At 45.5% G+C, this 12,031-nt stretch overlaps 1 protein-coding gene across 15 annotated transcripts in view; it reads left to right on the forward strand.

Moving 5' to 3' along the window:
- Positions 1 to 4,391: 4,391 nt before the first annotated feature.
- Positions 4,392 to 12,031, forward strand: part of mbnl1 (muscleblind-like splicing regulator 1) — a 61,377-nt gene continuing 53,737 nt past the window's right edge. For 5 of the 15 annotated variants that reach the window (XM_080778266.1, XM_080778269.1, XM_080778270.1 and 2 more), the window contains exon 1: positions 9,424 to 9,998. The gene's annotated coding sequence lies outside the window, so the exon portion shown is untranslated. Of the gene's footprint in view, positions 4,526 to 9,418; positions 9,999 to 11,206; positions 11,346 to 12,031 lie in introns of those variants that run through there. The other 10 variants (XR_013965057.1, XM_080778257.1, XM_080778268.1 and 7 more) reach the window with 7 other exon arrangements.

Here is a 12,031-nt window from a genome sequence, read left to right on the forward strand (position 1 = left end):
TAGTGTAAGAATAGGCTCTCTAATCAGTGTATTCCTCACAGCTAATTAATGGTGTGATATTGTGAAGCTGTTGTGACAGTGGGCCCTGGACGCCAGTGTCTGACTCATTTATAGCACCGCGGTGTGTCTGTTGTATATCCCTCAGGTTGAAATTCATTATCAATGAACTGACACGTCCCATGACAAGACTAAACCCTACATACCTCACTGACCAGATTCCCCCATGACTCTGTAAAGCAGTGGGGTAAAGCAGGGGGTCCCCAGCTAAATTATAGTTTGGAACTAAATGGACACTTATGGGTCTGTAACTCTGAGAGCGTACAACGAGTCCATTTGGTTCCATTTGTACGCTCTCAGAGTTAAATTAACATTGATTTTACAATATAAATTGGGGGTCCGAGATAGAATGCCATTAAATGGGGGTCCGTAGACTAATGCATGTTAAACTGGGGGTCGTTGAAATTAAACCGGTTGAGAATCACTGCTAGAGCCGTAAATATCTTCTCTTATGGCATATTTCTTCATATCTCTTCCACGGGCTAATTAGTGTCAATTTGGGGGTCCTTAACATGAAAAAGTGTGGGAACCACTGCTGTAAATGGCCGATCTTCAAGCTCATAACGCACAGCACCATGTTGTGACACACTGGACCCTTTTCCACAAAAAGTTTGGTTGGTTCTAGAACTATAGGGTTCATATGGTTAGATCTTTGAGATGTACCTGATATTGTTTCACATGACGTACCAAAGGAATTGTACATACAGTATGAAGTACAAAGCTATGATTTTTAGATAAAGGAAAGGAAAGGTACTATGTTTACCCAGGGTAACTGGACTAAGCTCAATTCAATAAAGGAGAGATCACACCAATATGATATAATAATGTTTATTAAAAGGAATCTTTTGGCAGCATGGAGCGGGCAGGATAACACATTTATTGCAAGATTATTTTGGCGATTAGACTCCATGAGCATTTTAGCAGGTATATGAAATTGAAGGGAAAGAACCCCCCATGGAGTCTAGACGCTGATGGTGGTGGAGCAGATGCAAGGCCCACTTCCCCTTTGGCTCCTGAGGTTCAATGCCTTGTCCAAGGGCACTTCAGCGGTGGTCATTTTAATGTGCCGGTCCGGGGATACGAACTAGCGACCTTCCGATATCAACACCGCTCCGCAAACCGTTCGGCAACCGCTGCCTCAATAGATGGCAAACATAAGGCTAACAACGGCTCTGTATTTTCTCATGTAGTAGCTTACACTGGCATTGCCTCCTCACTTTATTCATTACTTCCCATCTCTCTGTGTGTCTCTCTATCTTGCCCCAGTTCCTTTGGGGTTGCAGGCTAAGAAGCGTTGTGGCACGGGCCAGCCGCAGTGTCCGGAGAGCCCTAAAAAAGGGAAGGAGCCTCACTCCGGTTCTTGGCAGACCTCGAAGGAAGCAAGGCTAAAACGGGCCCAGTTTCATTGACTTTCAGTCCCTGGAGGCCTGGCAGCCCTGCAGCCTGGAGGAGCGAAGGCCGGCCATCACTTGGGGGCTCTTTCCCCACAGCTGTTACAGTACGTTTTAACGTTTTACCTTTTTTGGGGGCATGTCATTATAGCGAACACGTTCAAAAGTTTAAAAAAATAGCAGATCTGCTGTCGTCATATGATGATGTTGTGAACTTGTGGATCAGCTATTTTGTCTCAAAGTCTCAAATTGAATGCTGCTTAGTGAATTAAGATCGAAGACTCCCATTCAAGTATTTTTTACTTGGAGATATATTTACAAAACTTCAGAGGTTCATAATAATTATGAAAATTAATTTAAAAAGAATTACATCAGTCGGCCTCACGGTGGCGCTATAACAGCCCACTTTACCTTTTGCTCTATAACTTTTTTTTAATAGATTTATTTATTGATAATGCAGACATCATCATTTAAAACAATGAATTACAGAATCATGATTTTTTTTTTAAACAAGACAAGACAAGACAAAAAAATAATAATACAAAAAACAGCAAGAACAAACCCCCCACCCCCCATCCCAACCCCAGGAAGGTAAACTACACAGCTCTTGCTCTATAACTCTTGAACCGTAAGTCGTAAAATCAAGAATTTCTTAAATATTTTCTGCCCATTTGCCCACAGGCAGAATTTTGATATGGGGTTAGTGGGAGGGGCCTATTTTACAAAAAATGCCACAAATCACAAACGGAATGTCAATCCACCCCAAATTTTAATCACATGCCGAGCAATTCCATTATCAACCATAGGGGGTGCCACAAAGCAAAAACATGAATTTTGGGGGACTTGACATTGTAATTGGCTAGCAAAATCTGTGGGAGGGGCCTATATTTCCGAAGGTGTCTGTGCGATCGAGGCGACCACACTTTGCAATTTCCCCAGAATTGCACCTTTCCTGTACTCCTTGCCCAACGGCCAAGTGCCTCTGAGACCAGACTGATTACAACTCAAAGTATACATCAATAATATGATCTATTAAATCACATTACACATCATTTGGTGTTCATATATTCGAACGCACTATACTGTATCTAACGCTCTCTTGATGTTATCTTTGAATGCCGTTCTCTTCTGATTGATTGATTTTGATTTTCCTAAAACCTGTCCTGTCTTGTTTTTGGTGATTCTCTCTCTCTCTCTCTCTCTCTGTCTCTCTCTCTCTCTCTCTCTCTCTCTCTCTCTCTCTCTCTCTCTCTGTGCTGGCGGTGGCAGACAGGTGCTGAGTACTGCTGAGTCTGAGCTCCAGGGATCGCATCTCAACCTACCCGTGACAGTTTGACTGACGTGGCACAGAGGGGAGGAGAGGAGCAGACCATATGCCCACACCAGCCCTACTGAAGAGGAACTATAAGGTGTGCGGTGGTGGGGCTGAAGAAAGTGTTGCCAAGACCGCTTCTTATTTAGTGACTTTTGGGCTCGTTTTACTGTAAAGTCACAAGTTAAATATTGGTAGTTGCGGGTTGAGTACTTTTGGGGGGTTGTGTCTAAAGTGTACTTGCTTTTTTTGGGCTTCCTTCCTAAAATTGTTTAAAAATGTCAAGGACCCACAAATTATTTGTGGTATTTGGTATTTCAAAATAGTTTGTGCCAGGGACCTCCCATACGAGATTTGTGTGGTTAATTCGTTTCACAAATATTTCACTTTAATTTTTTTAAGATTTGTTATTTTCAAATAGCTGTGTGTCCTGCGTTTCCTAGTCGCTTATTTTGGGCTTGCTTTCGATGACCTTTTGCGAAAATGTGCCAACTTTAAGACCCTTTAACAGTGCACCCTGCAGGGTTAGTGCACCCTGCAGGGGGGTTAGGATAACCTAAATGCCCTTTCGCAGTCTTTCTCCACAGTAGTCAAACACCCACTTCCTGTTTCACGTAACTGTTTCACAGCATATCTGAGAGGCTGCAACCTGGTCAGATGTCACAACCTCTTCCTCTTTTCCACGCACTCATTTAGACTACAAGTGACATGTGTGCCTGCAAAACACACACACACACACACACACACACACACACACACACACACACACACGCACGCACGTTTTGAGAATGGAAGGAAAGGGGAAGTGGCTAGAAAGGAGAAACAGTAAAGGGGCAGGACATATAAGGGGGTTACCATATTTGGCATCGGCAGATAATGCAAGCCAGCAAATGCAAATGAGATTAGGAGTCGTTGTCATGGCGACTTGGTGTTGCGCAGTGATGACTCGCTGTCAACCCAACCGCACTTGTGATATGGCCTTTGCCAAGCAAATGGCGCTGTTTTGAGCAGGAAAGGGGAGGGAGGATTGGCTAGCGGAAGTTACAGAGAGATCAAGATGTGTGTTGCACCCACAATGCATTGCAGCAACGTAACCCGTGTTGAAGTAGCCCTGTCTGTCCCAGTGGCACGTCAGTGCTAGACAGACACCCCAGGTAAGACATGTCTCTAAGATTACTTACTGATCCAATAGCTAAAACGCATTGAAACAACAAGAATCCTCACTGCATGTTTATAGTTATTGAGTGTTTTCCTGTTGTTGACTGCCTGTTTAATCAAGAGATTTGAATGGAAATATTGCACTTACTTTGCCGACATTCAAAACTGATTATTTACATTTTATGCGATACTAAAGCCACTGTATGGAATATTGTGGTGCATGGCTTTGAACTTGTGTCTTGTGGTGAAAGATATGATTGTGCTGGTGTAAGTATTTGATCTTTCATGTTTGGCCAGCATACAGTAGCTATGCAGACGGCACGAGGGCAGAAACTCAAGTGAAAGGCCTCTTTGCTCAGGGTGTTTCCATCCATTTTCATTTTATCTTACAAGATAAGCCTCTAAAGCGTGAACAGCGACAAACGGGCACATACACATACAGTGGTGTCAGACGGGGACAATACAGCATGCTATTTCCTCCGTCCGTTTTTCAAACTTGACAGCTTCAACAGCACCTGCTTCCCTTCACGGCGTCAAAGTGGAAAGCGTTCAGTGAGAACCACACAGTTATGGCGTCAAGGACTCGCACAAGTACCGGCAAATTCTGGTAAACTACAAACAAAGTGCTTGTACTGTAGCTGTGGCATGATGCTGTCTGCAAAATATCAACAAAAGTTTGTATTGTTAAAATCGTACATGCCTATTAGCACATTGGCTGCTTCTCTCACATTTATAACTAAATTTCATTTTCATATTATTACTTAACTTAACTCGTGTCGTTTAACTCTTGTTTACATATTTCGTTTACATATGCAACCATAACTTAACTAATTTTCTAATTTCTCCAAGCTCAACTGGAAATTATATGAGCTTAAAACGTGATAATTCATATTAACTGTGTGGAAGTGAGAGTTCTGACACATTCAGTGGCCATTTTACCGTACGTCACAGTGTAGTTAGTAAATACACCTACTGCTGTGTCATTCTCTGAGCGCCAACACAAACTGTTTGTAAAATGGCTGACGTTGAATATAGCTCCTCTTCTGCGGTTGTTGTGCTTTGGGGCCTTACTGTGGGGCTGCGTACTGTTGTTACTGTGATGGTCTGTAATGGGCGTGTAATGTGTATCTGTGGCCTTGGTGATAGATGGGCCGTCAGCGCTTGGCTCATAAAGGCTCTGGGACATTTCCTCAGTAGAGTGAGAGTTCACATCAGCCAGCCAGTGTCATTTGCAGAAGGCTGGGAAATAGTCAAACGCTGAGACTATAGAGAGAGAGGGCTTAGGGTAGAGACGTGTTCTTCAACCCAAGGAAGTCTGAGTGAAAATAACTGAGAGGAAGAGGATGAGACAGAGGATTTAGATGGGCTAAAAGAGAGGGGAGGTTAAGACACAACTGTGGCGTTCTACTCAATGAGTGGTCAATGAGAAAAAGACAGTTGGCTATTTTGAGGAGTCTAGTTCTAGAATGTTCTCAGCTTCCCCATGAAGTGAGATTTGTCGTATACATTTTTTGAGATCGCTGAGGTGCTTTTTCAACCACACACACACACACACACACACACACACACGCACACATGCACACAGGCACACACCTCTTCCTGTTCTCTATCAGTTAACGTTCATCTGTGTTACCGCCTGCTGGTTTCGAAAAACTGTTTTCTCAACACGTCCTGTTGCATGCTCTCTTCTCATACTGAAACAGCCCTGTGGTCAGCATGCTCTCTTCTCATACTGAAACACAGCCCTGTGGTCAGCATGCTCTCTTCTCATACTGAAACACAGCCCTGTGGTCAGCATGCTCTCTTCTCATACTGAAACACAGCCCTGTGGTCAGCAATGATGCTCTCTTCTCATACTGAAACACAGCCCTGTGATCAGCCCCCTGATCTTTGTCACGCTGCCATCTTATTGACCAATGACCAGGGACGACGCGAATAGCGAGTAAAGTAAAAACAAGACAAATTTCACAATATATAATAAGTCTATAAAATATGTTCCCTATAAAGTGGCTTCTGTTTTAGCATTTAATCATAAAATATATGGAATGACACCACTTATGATTAAGCCGAAGGAGTAAACCATCTGGTAACTGTGAAGCTTTTCAGTACATTCACTCATGCCCTTAATTAGACTAAACTAATACAGCACTGTGGTTGGTGACAAATAGACCAGCGGTTGTGGTTCGTTAGGGGAAGACACGCAGCCATATCAAGGAAGGGAAATATGAGAGAGAGTGAAGAGATGCTAGAAGCACTGAGGTATCAAACGATGAGTTACTATGAGTAGGAAATAAGGTCTGGCAGAATAGAGAGAGAGAGACAGAGAGAGACAGAGAGAGAGAGAGAGAACCACTGGTGTGATGTCAGCAGCGTAAAAAAGAGGGGAAATTCCACGTCAATGTCTGAGTTTCACAGCGAGCCCAGATCTTTGGGTGTGTTGTTTGTGTGTCTCCCCTTGGAGTCCGGAGAGCAACATCAATCACCTTGTTTCTCCGTTTTGGGGTCAAAGCTGGTTTTGGGGGGTCGCAGTGACCTGACCCCCACCACACCAGTAGTCATGCGGAAGTGTTTCTGCGCTAATCTGAAACACAGCCATCTTTGTTGTGCCCAGCAGGCTTATTATATGTCAACCTCTCTCTGTATGCTCGATGTAAAACGGATCGAACTCGGCACTGCTTGTGCTTTACCGTCTACTTGGAAACCAAAATTTGACACCTTTATTTATATATTTGGTTTAATTTAAGAAGCACTCTGTGTTCTTTTATTGCGTGGAGACATTTTGAGACCGTCATCTAGGTAAAGTGTAAGCGCTACAGCTGGGGCTCACATTGTCACCCAGGGTTTAAGGGGGCGAGCTGTGTGAATTTGAGCTGACTTATCACCAGCTCTGCATTTGAGAGCGCTGCATAGCGCTGCAGACTACTGGAAAATGAGCTAGCAATATTGATCTCTATATATTTCAAGTCATTTTTAAGGCAAAGAAAGTTAATTTAGCCCTAGTACAAACCATTGAGTGATGTAAAGACGATCAATGTTTGATCATTGCTCTGTTGCACTCTAAGGTCCAGCTGATTATATCAGTCTTGACCAAATATGGAATGATGGAATTGAGATTATGAATTCACAAAATGAAAAATATTTGGCCCTGATGTGTCTAGTGGTTTGCAACATTAGCTTCACGCACGCACGCACGCACGTCGCACGCACGCACGCACTCACTCACTCACTCACTCACTCACTCACTCACTCACTCACTCACTCACTCACTCACTCACACACACACACACACACACACACACACACACACACACCCTCCTATAGATGCTCGTCTAGAAGCCAGTGAAGATATCTGAGAATTTGTGTAATTTTGTCAGCTTTCTCATATCTAGTTAGAACTTTAGAGAATGGGCTGTAGCTGTCTCGTATACCTGTATCTTTGTTAAGTCTTGTTTCACAATGAACATTAATTCTTAACTTAGTATAGAGTCTTGTCCCTGACGAGCGGCCCGGCAGACAATTTCCAATTCTTCCAATTTTTCCCATAGACGTGTCAGAAATTAGAAAGACCTTTATGCCTCGACAAAGCCAACTTGGATCGTGACAACTCATGACAATAAAGACAATATTTTGGGCCGAACAAATAATTAGAAAGAAGAAAACGTCAGACCTGTCTGAAGTGAGTGGTACTGTACTGTACTGTACTGTACTGTACTGTACTGTACTGTACTGTACTGTACTGTACTGTACTGTACTGTACAAGCCCTCCTCCCTGGCCTGTGTGTGTCTGTGTCTGTGTGTTAGGCTGTGCAACAGTGACACTTTGTGGTGAACAAACGCTATTTTCGTGCTCGGACACAGCCAGGGACAGACCCAGCCACACACATAGCTGTCTATAGGAGTGGTTGCACCAGGGTACAACACATTTTTGTTGTTTTTCTTCTATCTAATTATTTGTTCGGCCCCCAAAAAATTGTTTATTGTCACGATCCGAGTTGGCTTTGTCCGAGGCTTAAAAGGTCTTTAAATTAATACTTTCTGAAACGTCTATGGGCAAAATTAATGGGAAATTCTCTTTCGGGCCACTCGTCATCATGAAAGGGGTCAGGACTGCGACGCTCTATAACTCAATAAGAAGAATTGATGTGATGTGCTAAGACTAAGAGTCATTACTGTATGTATCCTCTGGTAATCAGGGTTAAACATCAAGATATATGCACTTCAATACGGGTCAGAACTGTGGCAGTAGAGCCGGTGCAGTGAATTTAATTTTTATTTTTAGCATGTGATGTCATTGAAACAACAGAGCAAAGTGTCTCTTCCTGCCTGTTTCACAAGTTGTTAAACGTGCAGCAGTATGGCAATGTGTTGCTTCTTGCTTCTCAGTCTCCAATAAATAAACCTGCCGTATTATAGTGTGAAGACAACGTGATCAGATCAACGACAGCAGCAACAAATTGGCTTTAGCATGCAGCACACAATCTGACTCGATCCTCGTGGATGCCAAGGCCACTATCTCCATGGCTACCGGATATTGCGGCATCAGGTCCAAATCTAGCACCCGCCAGTTCCCCCAGCTCATGGGGGGGGGGTCGTCTGGAGACAGTGAACCCTGAGACAGAAGCAGGCAGTACTCCTTCTCAATGTGGTCCCACTTAGCTTTTATCCATTAGCATTGACCTGCAGCTGTAACTGCAAATTGCACTGGCCAACATCTTACCATATTATATGTATATATATAGTCGTATGTTTATGTACAGTATATAGTCGCTTCCACTATGTGGTCAGTGTGTGTGTGTGTGTGTGTGTGTGTGTGTGTGTGTGTGTGTGTGTGTGTGTGTGTGGCTGAGCCAAGGTGTCTGAGGGTTGCATGCCACAGCAGAAAAACAGAGAGAGAGAGAAAGAGAGAGAGAGAGAGAGAGAGGAGATAGAGAGAGAAGCCAGACGTAATCTGTCACAAGCTCCCTGTAAAATTTTCCATAATTATTTCCTTCACTCCCCTAAATCTTTTGATTCTTTCCAACTCCTTCCCCCACTGCCATGTCTCTCCTTCTCATCGCCCATTTCTTTCACTCTCCTCCCTCATTTTTCCTCTTCCTTCGTTCCGCCCCGTCTTCGCTGGTACTTTCTGATACATCTAACCCTCCCTTCATTCCTTGTTTCTCTCTTTTTTTCCCTCTCCACTTTCTTTTTTCAGAATCTGCCCAGTTTCTTTCCCTTGTCTTTGCTCTATTTTTCCCATTCCACCCTCCCTCTGTGTTTTCTCTCTCCTCCGTGGGCCTGACTGGATAGAGGGAAGGCCAGTGTAACTGAGCCAGCACTTCCTGGTGTTGTTTTAGGGGGCGTGGCCACAGCCCTCAGTAAAGGAGGGAGGGGTGGGGTGGGGGGCTCTGCGGGGGAGACTGCAGGATCTGTATGCCCAGTGCAGTCAGAGTCCTCCCCCCCCCCTCCTCCTCCTCCTCCGCCTCCTCCTTTGCCTCGTTCTCCTCTCCTGTCCTCCACTCCTCCTCCTCCTCCTCTACGTCCACAGCTGTTGCTACTGCCGCCCAGCGAGCACTGCTCTCCTGCAGGCTGCAGACGATCCAGAGGCTGGGGAGTCCAGAGAGACACACACACACACACACACGCGCAGGCAGCCCAGCCCGGCACAGGATAGCACAGCACAGCACGGCACAGCACAGCTCAGTCACTACAGAGAGAGAGAGAGCAGGGGAGGGGGAGACGCTAGCGCGCTGAGCCAACGCTGCAACGGACACACACACACACACTCTCTCTCACACACTCCAGCGGTCAGCTCTCGTACTCATTCACCGCCGATTCACTTCTGCCTGCCTCTTCCTCATCGCCTTGCCTCTTCCTCGTCGTCCCCTTCTTGTAATTCTGCCGGTCGGTCGGTCCGTCGCTGCGCTCTTGCCTGCCTGCCTGCCTTCCTTCCTGCCTCAGAATGGTCCAGCCGGTGCCTGGGGGTCTGCTGTCGCGGCCTGTCTGAACACACACACACACGCACACACGCACAGACACACGCGCACAGAGTCGACAGACAAGCGGAAGCAGGCTCAGAAACTGAAAAAGCGATGTGAGAGGTAAGGGTTCTGTGAGTTGCACCGTTGTCTGGTCTCCTGTTTCTCTCTGTGTAAATTCCTCTCTCTCTCTCTTTCTCTCTCTCTCTCGTCTTTCTGTCCTCTCTGTTTCTGAGGCTCTCTCGTCATTCATCCAGATCTTTCTTTCCGCTGCGTGCTGCAGTGTTTTACTTTCCAAAGTACTGTAGAGCCCGTATGGTGGAGAGAAGGTGGGGAGATATGGAGGTTGTTTGCTTTAGTGTCTGCTGCGTCTCGCTGTCTCTGTCTCGCTCTCTCTCTCACTCTCTTTCTCTCTCTGTATGTGTGTGTGTGTGTGTGACTGTGTGTGTGTGTGTGTGAGTGTGAGAGAGTGTGATGGCTAACATCTGTTTGTTGTGGCTTGTCTTTTTAGACACAGGCACACATACAAAGGCACACATGTCAATGCACACACACACACAGACACGCACACAGCAGTGGGGCACATTCCTGACTGAAAGCAGAAGGTCACACAATAGCTACTTCCTGAGGTAGAGCTAGTTAGCAAGAACATTTTACTGGTGTACGTGGGTGCGTGCCTGCGTGTGCCTGTGCGTGTGCGTGTGCCAACACACACAACACGCCTGTGTGTGTGTGTGTTGTGTGTGTGAGGGCAGTGGTTGTTCCAGGAAGCAGTGAAGTGGATCGATAGATCTCCCACTCGGCTTTCATTCCCTCTGTCTGACTCACTCTGGGACGTGTTGGGAGTTATCCCGGCTCGGGCTTGTTTAACTAGTTAAAACAGTTCAACTACTTGAATAATTGGATAATTTGATACTTACTCTCTTGTTCTAAAAGACTTTCTTTCTTTCTCTCCAAGAATATCTTGTCAGCCTAAAGGCACGGTGTGGCTTTTTCTCAACCGCGTGTGTATAGTGTATACTTGTGCCATGTAAGGTGAACTCCCGCCTGCCACATGTAAATGATGTGTGACATGTGAAGCTGCCACTGCCTTATATGGAGAGCACAGTATTTCAGTACAGTCGAACCTCGCCAAGCATTCCGGGTCACAGGAGGAGAGAGAGAGAAAGTGTGTGTGTGAGTGTAGTGTGAGAGGGTGGCTCTGTCTGTGGGACTGTGTGTGTGTGCAAGCGCACACGTGCGTGTGTGTGCGTGCACGCACTCGTGCACATGTGAGTGTGTGTGTGTGTGTGTGTGTGTGTGTGTGTGTGTGTGTGTGTGTGTTTATGTGCGTCTCACAGAGGGGGAGTAACTCGGAGAGAGGAGGAAAGTTTAAGAGATTCACGAGAGGGAGGGAGGGTGAGAACGAAAGAGAAGCAGATGGAGTAAAGTTTTTACTTGTTGTCGGCGTTATAAACAGCAGTAAAAGGAGTAAGTACATTAACGACTTTCTTGAAGATTGTCCCTTCCTGCCTTTCTGTGTCTGTGTGAGTTATGGCTTTTCAGTGTTACTCGAGTCCAAGATAGAAAAAGTGATTGGAACGATAGTTGCTCATTTGGCAGATACAATGGTACAGAGATTTCCCTTGTGAAAATGCTCATATTACACATGTACACACACGCGCACGCACACACACACACACACACACACACACACACACACACACACACACAGACACGCGCACGCACACACACACACACACACACACAAACACAGGCGCATGGTTTCGTTGTGTCAGCGGACAACGCCTTCCTTCACCTACCATTTGGATAACGAGGGAGACTTAACGTTAGTCCAGAGATGGAGTTGTTACTGTGGCAAAGTGCAGGCTGTTCATTAGCGACATGACACTGTTTCCTCATATGCTTCTCGCATTTTTGTTCTTCTCCCCTTTCTTTGTTGGTCTACCCCCCTACACACACACACACACACACACACACACACACTCACACACAGACACACTCACACACAGACACACAGACACAGACACACACACACACACACACACACACACACACACACACACACACCCCTCACCTCCCCTGGGTTTCCTCTCCTCGTGAAGAGCCGGTGGTTGGGGCCATGATGAGGAATGTTGTTGTGACTTAAGGGGATT

Source organism: Protomyctophum bolini (assembly GCF_963924005.1).
Source record: "Protomyctophum bolini genome assembly, chromosome: 12".
NCBI lineage: Eukaryota > Metazoa > Chordata > Actinopteri > Myctophiformes > Myctophidae > Protomyctophum > Protomyctophum bolini.